This window comes from Amblyomma mixtum, chromosome 3 (assembly GCF_055824585.1).
Source record: "Amblyomma mixtum isolate Tamu chromosome 3, ASM5582458v1, whole genome shotgun sequence".
NCBI lineage: Eukaryota > Metazoa > Arthropoda > Arachnida > Ixodida > Ixodidae > Amblyomma > Amblyomma mixtum.
In genome coordinates this window covers 307,575,985-307,595,783 of record NC_143014.1, presented here as the reverse complement: position 1 = coordinate 307,595,783, position 19,799 = coordinate 307,575,985, and the positions used below count along the sequence as shown (strand labels likewise).

Below are 19,799 nucleotides of genomic sequence, written 5' to 3'. Positions count from 1 at the left end.
CACCACTGTCAGATGGCGTGCGTTTTCATAGAAAGTTATTCGTGTAGGCAGTGCGCGCTTCGCCATGGATCAAAGCAATGCTGGACCATCTCTCAATGTTATGCAGAGGACTTTGCAACATCGTCGGCTAGCGACATCAGACCACCCCATAGGTATCGCCCGGCGAGCCGCCGACTTGGAGAAGAAGCGGAATGCTGATCACGTCAAGCTAGCGTCCGAGACCAAAGAGTGGACTGAATGGCTCGCAAAACGACGACGCTCTCACTTTGTATAACTAGCAATTTTGCAGTGCGCTGCAATATGTGTATTTGCATGCGGCCGTGTCCACGTGTGGTAGCCACAAATGGCACACTACCATAGGCCTTGCGGTTGTCGCAGTCAAGCATTGAGATTCGTGATGTCATTTTCATCATTCAATGCAGCGCATTTCGTGAGCCGAGCAACACAGGTGCTTTTCGGCAGCTGCTCGCGGTCGGTGATTCGTGCTGAGCGGTGTGAACAATCTTCTGTGCTCCATCGTCGTTTTGAGTGTCAGGTAACACACATTGTGTAAGCTGTTACATGGTGCCATGATGTCTCTTCCTGACAATGAAAAGTGCAGGGGCAGGCCGTTTGCACATCTGTTTTTGAATGTGCTTTAGTGACTGCATCAGAAACAAACTGAAGCTCTGTAGGTAAGTGAAAATTTTGTTCTCTTTCAAAAGAAAATCAGTAATTTGTTTTGCCACGTAAAAAAAATGCTAACAAAAAGAAAATAGCTTGGATTGATTGCAAAGTGTCGACACACCAGCATACTTCGCATTTGGAAAAACGTCATGTCTACGTTTTTAGTTAGCCATAAATGATCGAGTAACTGAGAGAACAGAAAACTTCAAAGGTGTGTGGGTCAATTTCGTCATATATTCTTTTTCACTTATGTAATTCGCTTTTGTGAGCGGAATGTGAATACCTGTAAGCCCACTTTTCACACAACTCGTCACAATTAAATGGAAGTGAGACACAAACTGTTGTGTATTGAGATTTTGGTGTCGTTAATGAAATGTACATGGTTTAAATTAACCATACTGCAGTAAGCCGAGTTCACTGGCTACGACACAGAAAGTGCACGTGGTGTTGTGCGCCCCGATCCGACGTGATTTGTTGTGAATGCACGCCACAATGTGTTGTGTGTGTTTGGAAGCTCCCTGTCTGGCACAGACGATCATGTGAAATGCCCCGTGCGTCGGTATCGTATCACTGCATGAGGTCTCTTGTATCACGCTTTTGTATATGCGTTCTAGCTGTACACGCACTCTTGTAGTATGTTGGCTGAGAATAAACTTCATTGAGTGTTTCAGGAGCTCTTGCCCCTCTGCCTTTAGCCTGGCCACCTCTGCCCAGAATAGCAGTGGCAACAAGCATCGAACCAACTTATTGAAAGCGTCGAACGCAACTGCACTGTCTTACTAAGTTCTGCAATTTGATGCCAAAAACGATAAGTGTTCTGCATACATCATTCTTATCGACTCCTACTTGGAAGGGTGCAGTATTGAAGGCAATGCGAAGAAAAGAGCACTCCCCATTTCAGCACTAATGCTGAAGAGCAATCGATGTGTAGTGCACCAAGGAACGTTCAAGACTGTCTTAAGCCGAGACTGTGCAAGCATAGGGAGTTTAGCGAGTTGCTATGCTAGCTGTGCGGTCAGAGGAAGGACATTGCACTCAAGAGGCACAATCGGATGTGTCCGAACTTTTCTTCGCGCCTAATGGAACCCAAATGTTTTTTGGGGAGCTTTAGCCTTTTGAGCTAAGCCTGCCCAGAACAAAAGGAACTGCGCTGAAATAAAAGGCTGAAACAGCCATTTGTATGTACTTCCTTTTCAAAAAAATAATTTTGCTTCTACAATGCCTCAAAGTTTGCGGCATTTTTATTGAAACTGCTTTTACTTTTGAGTGCGTATACTATAGTGGCAAAGCTATGCTACATTTTTTTTATACATGACGTGATTCTAGCTTTCATATTCTCCAAACTGAAAAGAAAATTCTCCAAACATTGAGAACAGGATGTCGGACCTATCATCATCATCATCATCAGCCTGACTACACCCACTGCAGGGCAAAGGCCTCTCCCATGTCTCTCCAATTAACCCTGTCCTTTGCTAGTTGCCGCCACTGTATCCCCGCAAACTTCTTAATCTCGTCCGCCCACCTAACTTTCTGCCGTCCCCTGCTACGTTTGCTTTCTCTTGGAATCCACTCCGTTACCCTTAAGGACCAGCGGTTATCTTGCCTTCGCATTACATGCCCTGCCCAAGCCCACTTCTTCCTCTTGATTTCAACTAGGATGTCATTAACCCGCGTTTGTTCCCTCACCCACTCCGCCCTCTTCTGATCTCTTAACGTTACACCTATCATTTTCCTTTCCATAGCTCGCTGCATTGTTCTTAACTTAAGCTGAACCCTCTTTGTTAGCCTCCACGTTTCTGCCCCATAGGTGAGTACCGGTAGGATACAGCTGTTATATACTTTTCTCTTCATGGATATTGGTAAGCTACCACTCATGACCTGAGAGAACCTGCCATACGCGCTCCACCCCATTCTTATTCTTCTAGTTATTTCCCTCTCATGATCCGGATCTGCGGTCACTACCTGCCCTAAGTAGACATATTCTCTTACTACTTCTAGCACCTCGCTACCAATTGCGAACTGCTGTTCCTTTGCAAGGCTATTGAACATTACTTTGGTTTTCTGCATGTTAATTCTTAGCCCCACCGTTCTACTCTGCCTGTCTAGCTGATTGATCATGCTTTGCAGTTCTTGTCCTGAGTGGCTTAGCAAGGCAATGCCATCAGCGAATCGCAAATTACTCAGGTATTCTCCATTAACTCTTATCCCCAACTCTTCCCATTCCAGTCCCCGGAATACCTCCTGTAAGCAGGCAGTGAAGAGCATTGGCGAGATCGTGTCTCCCTGCCTGACACCTTTCCGTGTCAGGCAGGGAGACACGGAAACAGGATGTCGGACCTATCAGATTACTTTATTACCTTAAAAACCCCAGTTGTGGAAGTTTTCAAGACATCCGGCACGGAGGCTGGGCAAAGCTGCGCGAAGAGGTGCAGAATAGAATGGAGCCACGTGGAGACATCCGCTGTAGTGACCAGGTGAAGCTGTGCAAAGAGGTCCTAAGCAAAGTCTGGCAGTACGAAGACTTTCATAGCAGAACGGAGCCATGCGGTGATATTTGTGGAGACCTGAAACCGACTCCTGTCTTTAATTCTTCTGCACACCCCTTACCCTTACTATTAATGGCTCAAAAAAAAAAACACTAAACATTCCAACCTTTTCTACCAAAATGGCGCATATACCAGAGAAAAAATTATGGGACAGTTTTGCGAAAGCAGTTAATTTACCCTCGATAATTAGTTTAATGCTTTTACTCTAATGAATGTGTTTACTATAAATCTGAGGCTTTACTTACGCGACAAAATTTTCCTGGAGGGTGAAGGCAGGTGGAGGTGGTTGAGGATGGCTTTACCTTGAAACTGGTTTATCTTGAACGACAATGGCTCTACAAGTTGGGACCTGCTGTACTTGGAGGCGCCTTGCTGATGGGAGTCTAACCTTCTGGCTGCCCACTCGCAGATCTTCTTGGAGTCTGACAGAATCTTTTTCGAAGAATCAAGACCTGTCCGGGAACCCGTGGTCTTAACTGTTAATCTCGACATATCTGAAGAGCTCTTCTGCATGGAAGAAGTTCAGGCCTCCCTGAAGTCACTGCAAGCAAAATCAACTGGTAATCTTAACATATCTGAAGAGCTCTTCAGCATGGAAGAAGGTCATGTCTCGCTGAAGTCACTGCAAGCAAAATCAACTGTTAATCTCAACATACCTGAAGAGCTCTTCAGCATGGAAGAAGTTCATGCCTCGCTGAAGTCACTGCAAGCAAAATCAGCTGCTGGAACTGATGACCTTATTGTATCAGACCTTCGAAATATCCAGCTGCCATATTAACCAGCATTTTTAACAACTGGGTCTCCTTCGCCACTAACCACTGAAAATGCGGACAGCACAAACTGTTTTTATTCCAAAATTTGCGGATCACTAGACCTGGTGACTTTTGGCTATCACCATATCTCCGACACCGTATCTCTGTTCGGCAAGGTGTTGTCACAGATGTTGCGAGAAAACTGATTTCATTGTTTCCTCACTGGATTCGGGGACGACAACAGCACTTCCTCTAACCTCCTACTCCATGCCTTAGTGAGGGCACTGAAGAAGCATCACCCTTTTTTGCCATGAGTTTAGACATCCAAGGCCTTCGACTCATTTTCGAACTTAGCCCTGTTCTCGACCCTTGAGAGTAGACGTATACCTCACCAGTATATCACAATAATAAGGGAGATGTACGTGCACTCAAGGACCTCCTACTGGTCTGCTCGCTGAGCGGATGGTGTTTGGGTGCCGGCCAGAAGGATGATAAAGCACAGTGATCCACTATCACCTTTTCTTTTCAACTCGGTTATCGAGCCGCTCTTGACTGAGCTCAATGGCTTGAAATTGGGAATGTCCTTAGGAGGTGGATCCCTTTCATGCGTTGATTTTGCTGATGCCCTCCTCCTAGTATCAGACACTTTTGAAGGGCTAAGGGAACTTCCAAACAAGAAAGAAGCCTACCTGCTGAACATGAAACTAGAATTGAATACTACGAAGGCTCAGTACTTTGGTTGGAGAGTGGTCCATTGTATGAAATCCTTAAAGTATGACCTTCCTTCTAATACAATACATATAGAAAGCATCCTTTCTATCTCAAGAGGCACTCCCATAAGCTACTTGGGATTTAATATTTTTCTTGACAAGGGTCCCAGGTGGTGGGGAATAGGGGCATGCAGTTTCTTGACCTCATTAGAAAAGCGTCTCTGAAACCCTTCAAGAAACTCCACTGGTGGAGGCAGCTTGTAATGCTAGCCTTTCTGTATACAGCATGAAATTGCCTGAACATCCAAGTGGAGGCAAGCAGACTGTAGAATGCATGATGGGGGCTGACTGTGAAGAAGGCGTCGCACCTCCCTTTAAGCTTACCGAACACCCATCTATGGATGCCTGTATGGTGTGGCGGCCTTGACTTCATCCAGCTGCATAGAGTTGCACAAGCCATGCAGCTGAAGGTGTTTGGCTGGGGGACGAAGTTGTTTAGTTGTTCAGCCTTGTGTTAGACAAATGCGAAAAATGCAACGCACAATGCTTTGAGGTTCCTGATGATGTCACAGGGAAAACAGGAGGTTGCTGCGGCAATGAAACGTGGCTTCCTGCGTTGGTAAAAGAGGCTACAGGGATTCTACAACAACAAGGACCTGTTTGCACACAAGGCTCAGTTCATGACAAAAAGCATAACTCTTCCATGATTCCAAGTTAATGAGAAATGGAGATCGCATTAAGGACTTTCGAATGTGAACAAACATATACCCCTCCTAGGCATTTAAGTACCAGCTGATCGATTGTGCCGTAGATGTCAGCATGCTCCTGAACCCTTATACAATATCCTTCAGGAGTGCAGATCTCTGCACTTGCCCCTCAGGAACGGCACAATTTCCCCGCAGTCACTCGTGAGAAGCTACTCGTTTCGTTTTCTGGCACGCGGCTGGGGCGGGACATTGTGGTGGAGGATGGAAGTGAAATGCATATCGCTAATTTCGTGGTCACCTGGGACACGAGCCTGGCTAGTTTGATCAAAATGGGTGCCCATAAGCATGCCAAATATGAGCCGCTTAAAGTTCTGCTCCCGGGCTAGACCGTTCGGTTGTGGGGAATGCGTTTGGGGCTCACTCCATGCTCCTCAGCTATACCATGAATGCTAGCCAGGTGCTCGGACTGGCACAGTGTGAATAGGATGGCTATCTGCCAGATATCTACTTGATAACATCATAGTCCTGCATAGCTTTCACCATCAGGTGGTGGCCCGAGAGTGGGGGCTGTTTGGCTCTGGCACTGGGAGGCAGTGTTAAGTTTCTCAATTGATCTGTGTTTTGAGCTCTATTCTGTGTTCTCTATTTTATCGCTTTTACTGCTTTTATTGTTACCATGTTTGCCCCCCCCCCCCCCGCACTTACCGCTCTGAGCATGTACATAAACATATACACCTTTTTTCTTTCGGATATCGTGGACACACCTTAGCGGGGACTTGCGGTGCCGTCAAGGGGCCCCATCGGCCATGCATGGTGAAGCTTCTGTTTCGCCCACTTGGCCACAGCAAGCCCAGTTTTTTAGTAATGCATCTGGGAGGTGGGGGGCTCTTCACTTTGTAATACGAAGGAAATTCTAATGACTAGTCTCAAGATGGGGAGCCCACAAACATGAGCCACCGCCAACCGGATATTCGCTGTGATTGCAGAGCCTTTGGAGGGCCGCATGATGTGCTACCGCTCGCGGTGTTCCGGTGCCTTTTGCGCTTTTGTCCGTGCAGGTGTATCATTCTACCCTGACCGATCCCGATCTTATCATCTGTCTACAGCCCATTTCCTCCCGACGCCCCAACAAGTGTGATCTGCGTTTCATCTGCCTGAGGACCTGCTGCGGCTGCGTGGTTTTCCACCTACTGCGGCTGCGTCGGCCACTGTTCGCCACCAGGAGGAAGTACAAAAAAGGACGACTGATCGGCACCCGGCTTCACTTAGCAGCAGCAGTGGGGCAGTTGCGGCATCTTGAGCTGCTCTTAACACATCGCTTGTCCGTGCAGGTTGGTCTGTTTTCTTCCTTCACAATTTCGTCAAATTTCGAGTCGCAACTGCTGGTGTACCCGCTGCTGAATAGCATCCCTCGTCTGTGGTCTTGTCTTCATTTCAGTTTCTGTGGCGATAGCCTTGCATTCTGTAATGCCTACAAACGCGGAACTAGCCAAGAAGCTAGAATCCCTTGAGGAATCGTTCGAGAAAAAGCTAGCATCGTTGATTGATGACATCCAGTCGAAAATTCAGATTAAATTTCAAAAACTCGGTCTCGATGAATGCTTCTCCTTGAAAGAGAGCGTGCAGTTTTTGAGTGACAAATTTGATGAAATGATTGTGAAACAGGAACAGCTCATGGCGTCCAACAAAGAGCTCACGGCATCCAACGAAGATCTGAAAGCCCAAAATGCACTGTTGGGGAAAAGAGTTGGAGATTTGGAACAGTACTCCAGGCTAAACAATACTGAAATAAAAAGCGTCCCTTCAACGAAGGGTGAGGACTGCTACGCCATTTTGGAGCAAATGGGTGATGCCATCGGCTGTCCTGTTTCTAGTTCTGACCTCGATACCATCCACCGCGTGTCCTCTAAATCCGATGACAAAGCCATCATCGCTCGCTTCATATGTCGCGATAAGAAAACTGACTTCATCAAGAAAGCACGCAAGGCGCGCCTACAGACTACCCAGATTGGTTTTCCCCCAGACAAAGCATCACCTGTTTATGTGAATGACCATTTAACCCTTGAAAAGAAGAAGCTGTTTTCTAAAGCACGCACCCTAAAGAAAGAACATGGCTGGCAGTTTTTGTGGACTGACCATTGCACAATCAGGGCAAGGCAAACTGTCGACAGCATGGTTTATCGCATATCTTCGGAGTCTGACCTAAGCATCTTCACCTAAGTTTCTTCTTTTTCTTGACGCCCTTCTTCTATCTACCCATTTTTCCCGGTCACAATGCTCTCTCCTCCTGAGCTGAAAAGTTTACTAGATAAAAATCAACTTTCGCTGATTCATTTCAATGCACGGAGCCTCCACAAAAATAACGATGGCATTAGTAACTTTATTGCTTCGCTGCATCACTCGTTTTCTTTCGTTTGCATATCTGAAACTTGGCTCGCAGTTGATGACTCCAATTTATACGGTTTTCATTCTTATCAAGCTGAATATTGTCATCGCCCTAATAACAATCATGGTGGCTCTGCCATTTTCATTTCACCTCGTGTCACATATACTCGTAGGCATGACTTACTAATTAATGCTGCCTACTGCGAAGCTGTGTGGATTGAAACTGATTCATCATTTCCTGGTAATCGTAACAATAAACTAGTCATAGGCTGCATTTATCGATCTCCTTCATCTTCTGAGTCCGATTTTATTGATTCACTTGATGCAATCCTTCGTAAGCTATCCAGCGAAAATAAACAAGTATTAATTATGGGAGACATAAATATCAATCTTCTCGACACCAGCTCCTCAACATATAAAGCTTATACGGATTGTTTTTCTGGTTACGGTTTTGAATGCCTAATTGAGTCCCCTACAAGAATTGCCTCTCATGGCACTCATTCGCTCATCGACCATGCACTTTCAAATTTATCGCTTCCCCTCATTTCGGGAGTAGTAAACGTCGAAATTACTGACCATTTTCCTATTTTCGTATCCATTAACTCCACAGCATCCTGCCGCAACCGTTCGTACTTTACGTTGGTATTTAATGACACAACTTTTATTGAATCGCTATCTGCTACCGATTGGTCAGTTGTTAACAACCTTCGCGACCCTGTGCTGGCACTTGAGTACTTTTGCACGTCTTTCCTTCAGGCCGTTTCCTCTAGCACTTCTACTGTCAAATGTAAAAAGAAATACAAATTCACATTTAACCCTTGGATGACTAGTGCACTTCTGGAAAGCATTCACAAAAAAGATAATCTGTATAAAAAAACTAAAAAACAGCCTTTTAACCTTGCGCTTGCAGCCCGCTATAGAAAATACCGCAACGTTTTGAACTCTCTATTAAGCCTTGCAAAAAAACGTTATTGTGAGCGAGCGTTCAACTTAAACAAAAATGATTCCAACTATTCAACGAATTTTTAAACAGGCGTTCTCTGAATGCCCCTATATCTAAAATTACTTCCAATGGCATATCATACAACCAACCTAAAGATATTGCGAATGCTTTCTGCAATCACTTTTTATCATCCTACAATCACCCACACCCAACTTCAGAGATAAGCATGCCCGTACACCGCATTCATTCTATCTCTTTCCAGTTACCCCTGAAGAAGTACAGCGCACTATTTCTGAACTAAAAAATACGAGCCCTGGCTTGGACGGCATTTGTGTGCGCCATTTGAAATTAGCAGCTCCTCTTCTATCTAATGTAATCAGCTATATAATCAACCTGGTCTTCAAGACTGGAATTTTTCCTGATATTCTCAAAAAAGCTAAAATCATTCCAGTGTTTAAAAAAGGTGACAAAGAGCTTGTAAATAATTATTGACCCATCTCCATACTCTCATCGCTTAGTAAAGTTATTGAAAAGCTAAGAATAAATAATTACTTAAGTAAGTTTAACTTACTAAAAAATTGCCAATTCGGTTTTCGGTCGGGAAGTTCTACCAATCTTGCATTGCTTTGCCTGACTGACTATATTAAACAATCACTGGACAGTGGTAAACTTGTTGGCTCAGTATTTTTAGACTTCACTAAAGCTTTCGATACGATTAATCACAATATTTTATTTACCAAACTTGAAGCTTATGGCATAACTGGTCCCGCCCTAGCCTTTTTAAAAACTTATTTATTAGATAGACATAACGTGGTGTTCGTGGCTAATGCATTTTCTGATTTTAAGGTTACTAACATAGGTGTCCCTCAGGGATCGATTCTTGGCCCTTTGCTCTTTTTAATCTACATTAATGATCTGCCTGACGCTCTTACTAACACTCATTGTGTATTATACGCGGATGACACTACAATTTCTTCTTGTGATAAATGTATAATCTCGCTATCTGCCAAATTAAATGCCTCTTTGGTTAGCATTATGTCCTGGTGCCATGATAATCACCTAATTATAAACCCCGTTAAAACTAAGTTTATGCTTTTTAGAACAAAACAAAAAATCGCAGCACACTTGCCTTCATTATCGCTTGGTCATACTTCTATTTCCCCTTGCGACAATGTGACTTTCCTTGGTATTCAACTCGATTCTCAACTGAAATTTCATCATCATTTGGACCATGTGAAGAAAAAAACTGCATTTGGAATTCGTGCATTAATAAAGGCTCGTCCTTTTTTCCCATCATCAGCACTCTTATCACTTTACTTTGCTTTTATTCACGCTCACATTAATTACGGCATTGTAGTATGGGGGAACACTTACAACTGTCATTTGCACTCTATCCAGCACATTCAAAATCAGGCTATTCGTATCATTACCCGCAGTTCATACCTTGTTACTGCTATCCCTTTGCTTCGTCAATATAATATCTTATCCGTTAGAAATTTATTTGATTACAACCTAGCCATCATGTTTTTTAGATTAATGAACAATGCACTTTCTTTTGAATTTATCGACAAATGTTTTTTGAAAAACTGTAACCCTACGAGATTTGTGGCTCAAAAAAATTTTTTGCTTCCCCAAGTTTTTACTAATTATGGAAAACGTCATTCTCATTTTGCATGCATTTCCCTGTGGAATAATTTACCCCCGAGTTTAAAATCGCCTATGTCTTTGTCTATGTTTAAATTGAATTTAAAAAGTTTTCTTTTGCAGCAAAATGTGGAGTGAACTGCTTCTATTCCCTTTAGAAAATTCTTGTCCTTAATTATTTACTAGAAATTTCTACTTTGTTTTTTTGTTTCTTGACAACTGTATCCTTGTATTCTCAATTGTTTCTTTATATGTCTTTTCACAACGCTGTATTTTGTACAATATTATTTATAGTGGGTTGTTATTCTGGTTTTGCTTGTCTGTTTGTTTTTGCCCTGCTAATCTATTTCATTCTCATTATATAAATGTTACTTACTTAAAATACCATTGTTATTACTGCTAATTGTACCTGTCTGTGATGCTGCTTGTTTTTAATCAAGTTAGTATTAATCTACCGGGGGTCCCGTGACAGGCGCTTGACTTTGGGACCCTCGCCTGTATACTGAATTTATGTAACCGATTTGTACTCAATAAATTCTTATCTTATCTTATCTTATCACCCAAGTGCATGACAATGGAACGGAAAATTTCTGAAAGTTAGGCTTCAAATTCGGCGCAGTTTCCGGATGATGTTCACCTTAATATCCTGAGAACAGTGCTTAAAAGCACTTCATGCTTAAAGCATGTCCAAAGCAATATAGCCAAGAGAACTTTTATGTGAAAAAATACAGAAGACTTCCATTCTTGAATTGTTACGTGTGATGAAACATGGGTGTACCACTACGATCTGAGGACAAAGCAAGAGTGCGTGCATTGGAAGCTCGAGACATCACTCAATGCGAAGTAATTTTCTTTGCAGCGGTGGATCATGACAAAAGATTTTTGACACAGGAGGCCTTTTATTGCTAGAATTCACGCCGAACAATACAATTACTGGAGACACCTATGCCTCAATAATGATGACATTACATGAGCGAACATGAATAAACACTGGGAAGTTCTCGGCTGGAGTGTTAGTTTCAGCACTGATGACGCTAACACTTCACAAACTACTATGCAGATATGGTAATATCCAGAATAGAACCAAGGTGGTAGGTAGGGGCAGATCATCTTGCAGTTAAAGCGGTGGTCCTAATGATTCAGGCCGAAACAAGAAATGTGAATGTGTGGCTACAAGCTGTATTTAATGACAGGATCCTTGACTCTGTTAAATCTTGTTGTCGCGACAAAACTATAGGATGCTAGTCGGGATGCTTGTAACACATTCTGATGTAGTGATCGCCACTTTGTCGGTGAATATTTCACCCCTACTGTTGGAGGCAGAATCGGTTCCTAATGAATCAAGTGCTTGCGAACAATGCCGTAACAAGGTAGAAAAGTTAGTCGTCAAGGCTTGACAAAGTTTTACAGAGCAGTGATGCTTTGGGAAATAGGGAAACGTTTACGGATCAGTGAGGATATTGATTATGACTTTGACAACTACATCAGAGCTCACTCCTACTGTGATGATGCTGTTCAGGATCGCGCACTTTGTAGGAAGAGGCCCAGGAATGGAAAAGATGGCTCTAGGATTTCTGAAGCGAAGACGCATCAACTGCACGAGAATGCAAATTGCCTTTCTCAATAATCAAGGCAAGTGTGCAGGAGAAATTCTGGATGGCAAATGCGAGGTGGCCTTGAAGGGTCCTGCATCATTACTTAATGCATGGAGTGTGGTCTTGACACTGGCCGGCTCCCTCTGGTGATTTAATTTCGGTGGACCACACTTCTAGTGATGAAAAGTACTCTGTGTTACCAACGACATGCAAGGAAATTAAAAAGGCTCGGCCAGCCTAAGTTCTGTGGGACCAGATGAATTCAGTCCTAAAGACTTGGCTTAGGTGTCCTTTCCGGTGCTTATTGTTTTGTTAACCATCTTGATGATGACGAAATATCTTCCATCTTGCTTGCAAGGAGCACAGACAATGTTTATTCCAAAGAAACCTTCAGCGATGAAACCTGAAGAGTCCCGCCCTATCATCATTGCAATGGTTTTCGTAAGACTAATTCATAAAATCCTGGCTAACAGCCTTCAACGTCTGGTGTATCTCACCCTTGCGGCAATGCACTTTCCTGTCTATAGATGGATGCACTGAGAACTACTTCTGGCCACAACGATCCATGAGGCCCGCCAACACTATAGACTTTTATTTATGTCCTGTCTTAATATCACCAGAACGTTGGAGAGAGATAAATTGGAGGAAATCTTCACTTGCCTCCAGAGTAAACAGTTTGTGGATGAGTTAGTAAAATGTATCCAGAGGTTCAACCAGAAAGCCAATACAGTGTTGACCTGTCAACGCTCTACAAGAATGTTTTGCCTGGCTTGCGGAGTTTGACAGGGTGACCTCTGTCACCCCTTTTGTTTAACTTAGTGCTCAATGAATGGCTGTCATAATGCCCATTGAAGCTGTCCTTCAAGAGTGGCAACTTTTGTGTAGAAGCGATGGAGTTTGCGGACGTCATTATCTTGGCAGCAACGAGACGCGAGCTCGAAATGAAACCTCCTAGTTGTGGCACCTTCCTTGTGCCAAGAGGTCTTCAAAGCAACCCTGACAAAAGCACCACCTTAAGCATGCTTGGATATACGCGCAAGAAATCTTTCCAAGACTGATCCAACACCCTGTTTTCGATCCAGGGGAAGGAGATTCCGGCAGTACACTCTGAAGATGAATGGCAATACCTTGGGGTGACCTTCTCACTAGAAGGTCTAGTTGCCTCACCGACGGTTCAAGAGGGGAACATGCTGCTTGGTCGCATCTCTAAAGCCCATTTGAAGCCACAACAACGGCTTGTTCTGCGTTTTTATCTTCTGCTGCAACCTCACCGTCGACTTGTTCTCAGTACAGTGATTGCCATGTTACCAAACATGGCAATCACTGGTCCAGTGCGCATTCTGGTCCATTACTGGCTGCGACTCCAGTACGACTTACCATTAGCACTTATCGCACTCCCACGGAAGAGGAGGGAGGGTGTTGAATATCCTCTCTTAAGGACAGCGACTCCCTGTATTGCGCACGCGGCACTTCGGTCGCAGCCTTGTCGAATAGGTCATGCAAGGCTGCTTATGGATCCAGTTTCATTCAGGACGAACTGCGAAAGGCGCAGTTGCTCTCCATGCACATAGGCACCGCAACGGCATCGAAGATAAGTTTTGGACGCAGCATTCACATTAGAGTGGTGATGGCGATTCACTTAAAGGTATACAAAGGACACTGTTAGCTCTATGACTTGGATTGCAGACAGTTCATCTCTCAAGAAAAGAATTCTTCAATGTCAATAAGCTTCATTTCAACTGTATCCCAGAGCTTACTTGCACTAAGAGAGGGCAAGATTTTCTTACTTCATTCTGAGCTGCTTTCCAAGGCCTATATACTCTGGGTCATGTGCTGAAAAAATTTTACCACAGACATAATTTAAAGATACGACGCAAGGTGTCCTCCTGGTGTACTCACAGAATCGAGCACAAGAACCACATTTCACTGTTTTGGAAGAAACCTACTACAACACTCGAGATGGGGATAAAATCCCTGATATTTTTCTCACAAGACGGATGGTGCTAACAGGGATAGAGCTTAACTACCCACCCTACTGTTTAGACTTTGCTCTGCGATAGTTACTTGTTGTTTCGTAACCTGCTAATACGTTCGAAGAAGGGGTGGCAGGATTTCAGCTGCAGCAGGAAGTGTCTCTGTATTGGGAGGATATCCATCACTTGAGGCGATGTAGAGACATCCCCACAGAGGGATGTTGGTGAGTAGTGGACCACCACAGAACAGATCACTCATGCTTAGCCTTGCATGGCAGTGCTGTGTCTGGAGAAAAGGGAATCCTTGTGGTTGGGCTGATGCCGAGTGTTGGTACCTTTAAGGCCTCTTGGTGGAAGCGACACACCACTTTGGCCTCAGCTTCCATAGACGACACCTCCGGTCTGACCTGACGGGGGAAACCAGCAGTCACCTCTTCCTGTCCTTTCCTTCATCTTTTACTTTCCTATCCCTTTCTCACAACTTTCCTCTCCTCTCCTCCCTTCTTGGTCGTTCCTTTTTATTGCGAAAGCAATACTGCTAGCACTTTTCTGCCGTCGGTGGAGGTCGTTCCTTCGCTCCGGCGCAGCTGCGGCGCACGACCACGTGACAGCGTGACGTCACGACCAGAGGAGAGCAGGGGCCCCAACTCGTCTCTTCAGTCGTAGTTATTCCTTCGCTCGGCGCGGCGGCTACCACGTGACAGCCTCCTCGGCCCCGCCACTTGAGGGTTCTCACTAGGAGAGGATAAATGGGGCGCTGCAGACGCGCTCCGCTTAGTCATGTCTCAGGAGTTGTACAAGGCGTAGCTGGAGTGACGTGCTGCGCGCAAACGCCGGCGCCGTGCCGAGGAGACAGATAAAGAAAGGCAAGAGCGGTTGGCTAAGCAACGCGCCTATGCCGCAGAATGGCGAGCCCGGCGGCGTTCATGAACAAAACTAAAAGCCGGCTTGATGAGTATTCTTGTTTTTAGTGTTAAAAACTCACAAATTCATTGGGCCGTAAGTGCAAGGTGACCAAATTGGCTAGTGATGACATCTTGCTTGAACTGCTTGATACAACTCAAGTATCATTGCTTGTAAACATTGAAACCTTTGGTGATATTCCTGTCTCCGTGACACCACACAGATCGTTAAACACAATATACGGTGCCATCTCAGACAATGCCTTTCTACACTTAACAGAGGAAGAAATGCTTGAAGGGCTGTGCTCGGAATGTGACTAACGTACATAAAAATAAAGTCCACAAGGGAAAAAAAATTCCGACGATACTGCTGGTCCCCACCTTTGCCACCTTCACCCTCTCGGAGTCAATCGTGTTAGGGTGCGTACAAATCTGTTTGACCATATATACATAACCCTAGACGCTGTTTCAAACGCCAGTGTTTTGACCGCGGCCGCAATACCTGTACTATATGTGCCTGCAGCGATCACCAATCCGATGACTGCAATGCTGCGTCACGCTGCGCAAACTGAAAAAGGTGGCCACGCTGCTTATTCAAGGTTGTGTCTTGTCTAGAAGAAAAGGAAATAATTAACATAAACACAAAATAAATATTTAAAAAAAGCAAGAAAGCATTAGGCAATGACACAGAAAACATTATCTGTCACATCCCTTACAAACGCTTCCGATATGCTGTGTGGGCATACCTGCCCAGCTAACACAGTGAGGCTGAAGCAGGGCCAGCCACGCCTCTGGCATATGCAGCCAGAGCAAGCCATGGCACCACTGAAAAAGGGCCCGCCGGCCACCAAATGGCAGCGCGCAAGGCTTCCCCTGTTCAGGAAAAGCCTGCAATCCTTCAGCTTTTCCTTCAGGTGGTGGGTTTGACTCCCACTGCTGCCGGTTGCCCACTGGTTTTCTGGAATGGGTACATGCCATTCCCCATTCTGGTGCTCAGCTTCTGAGGGTTGCATGGCTTGGGAAAGGAGCCCGCACCTTCAAATACCACAACTGTGAGCCTGAAAAGGGCCACAAGTGGACTTTTGCTGCACCACGCAGATTTTGGGTTTGTTTGATGGCGGAACAAATCACTGGCCCTTCAAAGCAACGGTTTGGTCTAAGACCCGTTTCCCAAGCATTTCGCACCAGAAAAGCTGAGCACCAGACCAGGGGAAAGCTTGTACCCACTGCATCACCAGTGGGTACCCGGCGGCACTGGAGATCAAACCCAGCACCTCCCGAATGCAAGGCAGGTTCAGTACCTCAAGGCGAGTGCTTTGCGGTCTAGAATATAGAACTTTGGTAGAACCTAGAACCACTAAATTCTTCCAGTTTTCCTTAAGCTCACTGAAGGCAAGCTCTTTCCATGTAGACAAACTGCTGTAGGTGATAGCCATTGTTTCAATAAGCACGTGCTGAAAATTGTGCCATGGGGTTCCACTCTCACTGACTTGTGTGCCACTCTGCTTGAGGTGGACCGAGTCATCCGGCACAACATTCTCCTTGTCACTCGTCTTTTGGAGCAGGAGAGAGTTCACTCGAAGCACCTGACAGATGGTAGCCAAGAACTCAACAATGGACTGCAGGGGTGCGATGTCTGCCAGTAAGGTGTAGAAAACACGAAAGGCCACATGGTTGAGAGAGTACAGCAGCAAGCTGCACTCCAAATTTTGTCGCTGGTCTGCCATCGCGTTGAAATAGCTATTGTGCAGGAGTTCAGACAGCTTCAATTGGAGCTATGTCTTGTCGTAAGCCATCAATGGCAGCAGCTCTTTTGATTTAACCATATCCCAAAACTTCAATCCAGATATCCTACGTGCTGCAAGTAGAAGGGAGACATAGGACATCTGAATGAGGTAAATGTCCTCTAGGCTCTCCTTGTTCTTGGCAATGGGTGTTTTAAGCAATGTGTGAGCCTTTGGGTTCCCAGCCATATAGGAAAGTCTCTTATTGACTTTTATTCTTAATTCCGCAGAGCTCATGTTCTTGGTATTGTTGTTGATCAAATCTCTTACTGGAGTCCTGCGTTCGTGAATAGCAATAATTTCAAAGAAGTCAGTCAGCACTCTTAAGACACCTTCTCGAACATCGGGACATGCGTTGTACAAGAGGTTACACATCACTTCAAAGTGTGTCTCCAACTCTTGCTGCAGGCCGTTCTGCACAAGTGGGAATGAGTTGAAAAAGATCTTAGCAGCAGAATGACGGGTCTTGTAGTACAGTGCCTTGAAACCACACCACAGAAGGGGAATGTAGCACCGACAGAGCATATCACTGATGCTTCTCTTCTTTCGTGCCAGATGCAGCTGTTATAAAAATTTGTGTAAGTTAGCACGGTGGCTCTCAGCATAATCTCCATTCACAGTATAGAACATTACACTCTGGAGATGCAATTGAAGAACCAAGGCCTGTGGCTGGTCTTCCACTGCTTTCCATGCAAGGATGTAAGCTTGAGCCAGCATTTGTACTTGCTCACTACTCATGTCTACTAATGCACCATTCACATTATTGTAGTATACGACATCGGCAAGTCTTTTGTCTAGTGATAGCAGAAAGACCACAAACTTCCTCCCCTGGAGAGTGTTTAAGTAATTTGGTGAAACAACACAATGGGCAGGTTCTCCGTAAAAAAGTTCCTTGTCTTTGTCATCCAAATTTTTTTTGATGCTGTTATGATATCTGAAACTTGGTACACTGAAGCCTCCTGTACCTTTGATCATTCTGATTATAAAAGCTTTGCTCTTTGCCGTCCGCAGAAAAGGGATGGTGGTTTGCTGCTCCTTTTAAAACACTGTTTTAACGCGCATATTGTTGAATTTTCTGCGTCAAATGAGAACTATGAGGCACTGACTATTCGAGATCCCTGTAGATTTTTCACAGTGATTTATCGCCCACTGGATGCAAACATCACCGTTTTTCTGCGTTTTCTTGAGCAGCTTTTTGACTTGATATCTTTAAACAAGTATTTCTTATTTCTTAGTGGGGACGTTAACATTGACCTGACTGTCTCTTCAAGCTATCGAACTGGTCTGCTATCAGTTTTCGATGCATATGGCTTCGTCAACCTCATCAATGAGCCTACACGTATAGCATCATCTTCGCAAACTCTAATTGATATATTGGTTACCAATATCGACAAGCCTTCAACTTCTGGCACCCTTGTGTGGGACATTAGTGATCACTTGCCTATTTTCTCATTTATTCAAGATAAAACAGCAGCACAGATAAAAACTTATCTACATGGTTTTTTCAAAAGATCACTAATGCTTCTTTAAACAGTTTTCGTGCTGATATTCAAGCCCACAACTGGGCTCATGTTCTTGAGAACACTGATGTTGATTTCATGTATGACACTTTCTTGTCAGATATTAGACATATACAAAAAGCATTTTCCTTACACGACACGCTCGAGTGCCAAAAACTCTCGAAAGCCATGGATTACAAGCTACCTACTAGCTCAAATTAAATTTAAAAATGCACTATACTGGAAAATCATAAAATCAAAAGATGCATCAGATTTTAAAACATTTAAGTCGTTCAGGAATCGTCTAAATACTAAGCTTAAGAAGGCTAAAGATCAGTACTTAATGGTGCAGTTCAATGATGCAATTAAAATCACTGATTTGTTATGGAAGCGGTTAAACAGTCTTCGAAGTAAAAGCCCAGCTGTACTCACCAATTTGAGTGTGGGTAATACCATTGTGACTGACAAACAGCTATCTGATATGCTTAATGACCATTTTATTAGTGTTGGCACCTCAAGTAGTAAACCAGCAATAAGCTTTGTCACACTTCCTGGACCAAGTGCAGTTAGTAACAGTATGGTGTTTTTCCCCACAACTGAGACTGAAATCATTGCTGCATTCCAGACAATGAAAAATCCTAAATCGCAGGATGTGAATGACGTGCAGATTGCCCCAGTGAAATATATCCTACACCTGATTGCACCTGTCCTGAATAAGATATACAACTTAGCTCTGGAGTGCAGCAGTTTTCCCAAGAACATGCAGATTGCAAAAATGGTAGCCCTACATAAAGGAGGTGATAAAAATGCCATAAATAACTATCGTTCCATCTCCGTACTACCCATATTTTCAAAAGGCTTGGAGAAAATAATGCACACGCACCTTTACAACTTCTTAAACAAATTCTCACTTATCTTGCCGCACTTGTATGGCTTCCTGAAAGGCAAATCCACAGAATTGGCACTATTAACAGAAAAAGAATTCATTATTGACGCTTTTGAACACAAAGAACTTGTACTAGGACTGTATATTGATTTCACGAAAGCATTTGACTGCATACATTATGTAACCTTGTTGTCTAAGCTGCAGCATTACGGAATACGCGGTGGTGCAAATCGTCTCCTTTCCTCGTACCTTCAAAACAGGTGCCAGTATGTCAGCCATAACAATCACAATTCCGACATAAGAACCATCACTTCCGGCGTACCGCAAGGGAGTATTCTTGGACCTCTGCTATTTGTTGTTTATATTAACGACATTTTTTCTTTTCTAAACATAGCTACATGGGTTGGGTACGCGGATGATACTGCTATGTTTTTCAGAGGGGCAAATACTGATGATCTAGTCTGCTCGGCAAATCATGCTTTATCATTAGTTAGAGACTGGTCGCAAAGAAATTACCTGCGGTTGAATACCAAAAAAACTCAAGCTATTCTTTTCCGTACTAAGAACACAAAAGTAAACATTAAGGGCAAAATTCTTTTAGACTGCGAAGAGGTAAGCATTGTTATGAAATTAAGACTTGGCATAACATTATCGGAAACTCTAACTTGGAACAAGCAGGTTGATGTGCTTTGCAACAAACTTAATAAGGTTTGCGGTATACTAAATAGACACTGCAACTTTTTGCCAACAGCAGTTAAACGCTTAATTTATAACGCACTATTTTTGTCGACACTTAACTACTGCCAT

At 44.0% G+C, this 19,799-nt stretch overlaps 1 protein-coding gene across 9 annotated transcripts in view; it reads left to right on the top strand.

Annotated features, from left to right (window-relative positions):
- LOC149355532 (uncharacterized) overlaps nucleotides 1-6,709 on the top strand; it is a 68,583-nt gene extending 61,874 nt beyond the window's left edge. For 5 of the 9 annotated variants that reach the window (XM_089583845.1, XM_089583846.1, XM_089583847.1 and 2 more), the window contains one exon: nucleotides 107-6,709. The gene's annotated coding sequence lies outside the window, so the exon portion shown is untranslated. The remainder of the gene's footprint in view (nucleotides 1-106) is intronic. The other 4 variants (XM_089583851.1, XM_089583852.1, XM_089583848.1 and 1 more) reach the window with 2 other exon arrangements.
- Nucleotides 6,710-19,799: the final 13,090 nt, after the last annotated feature.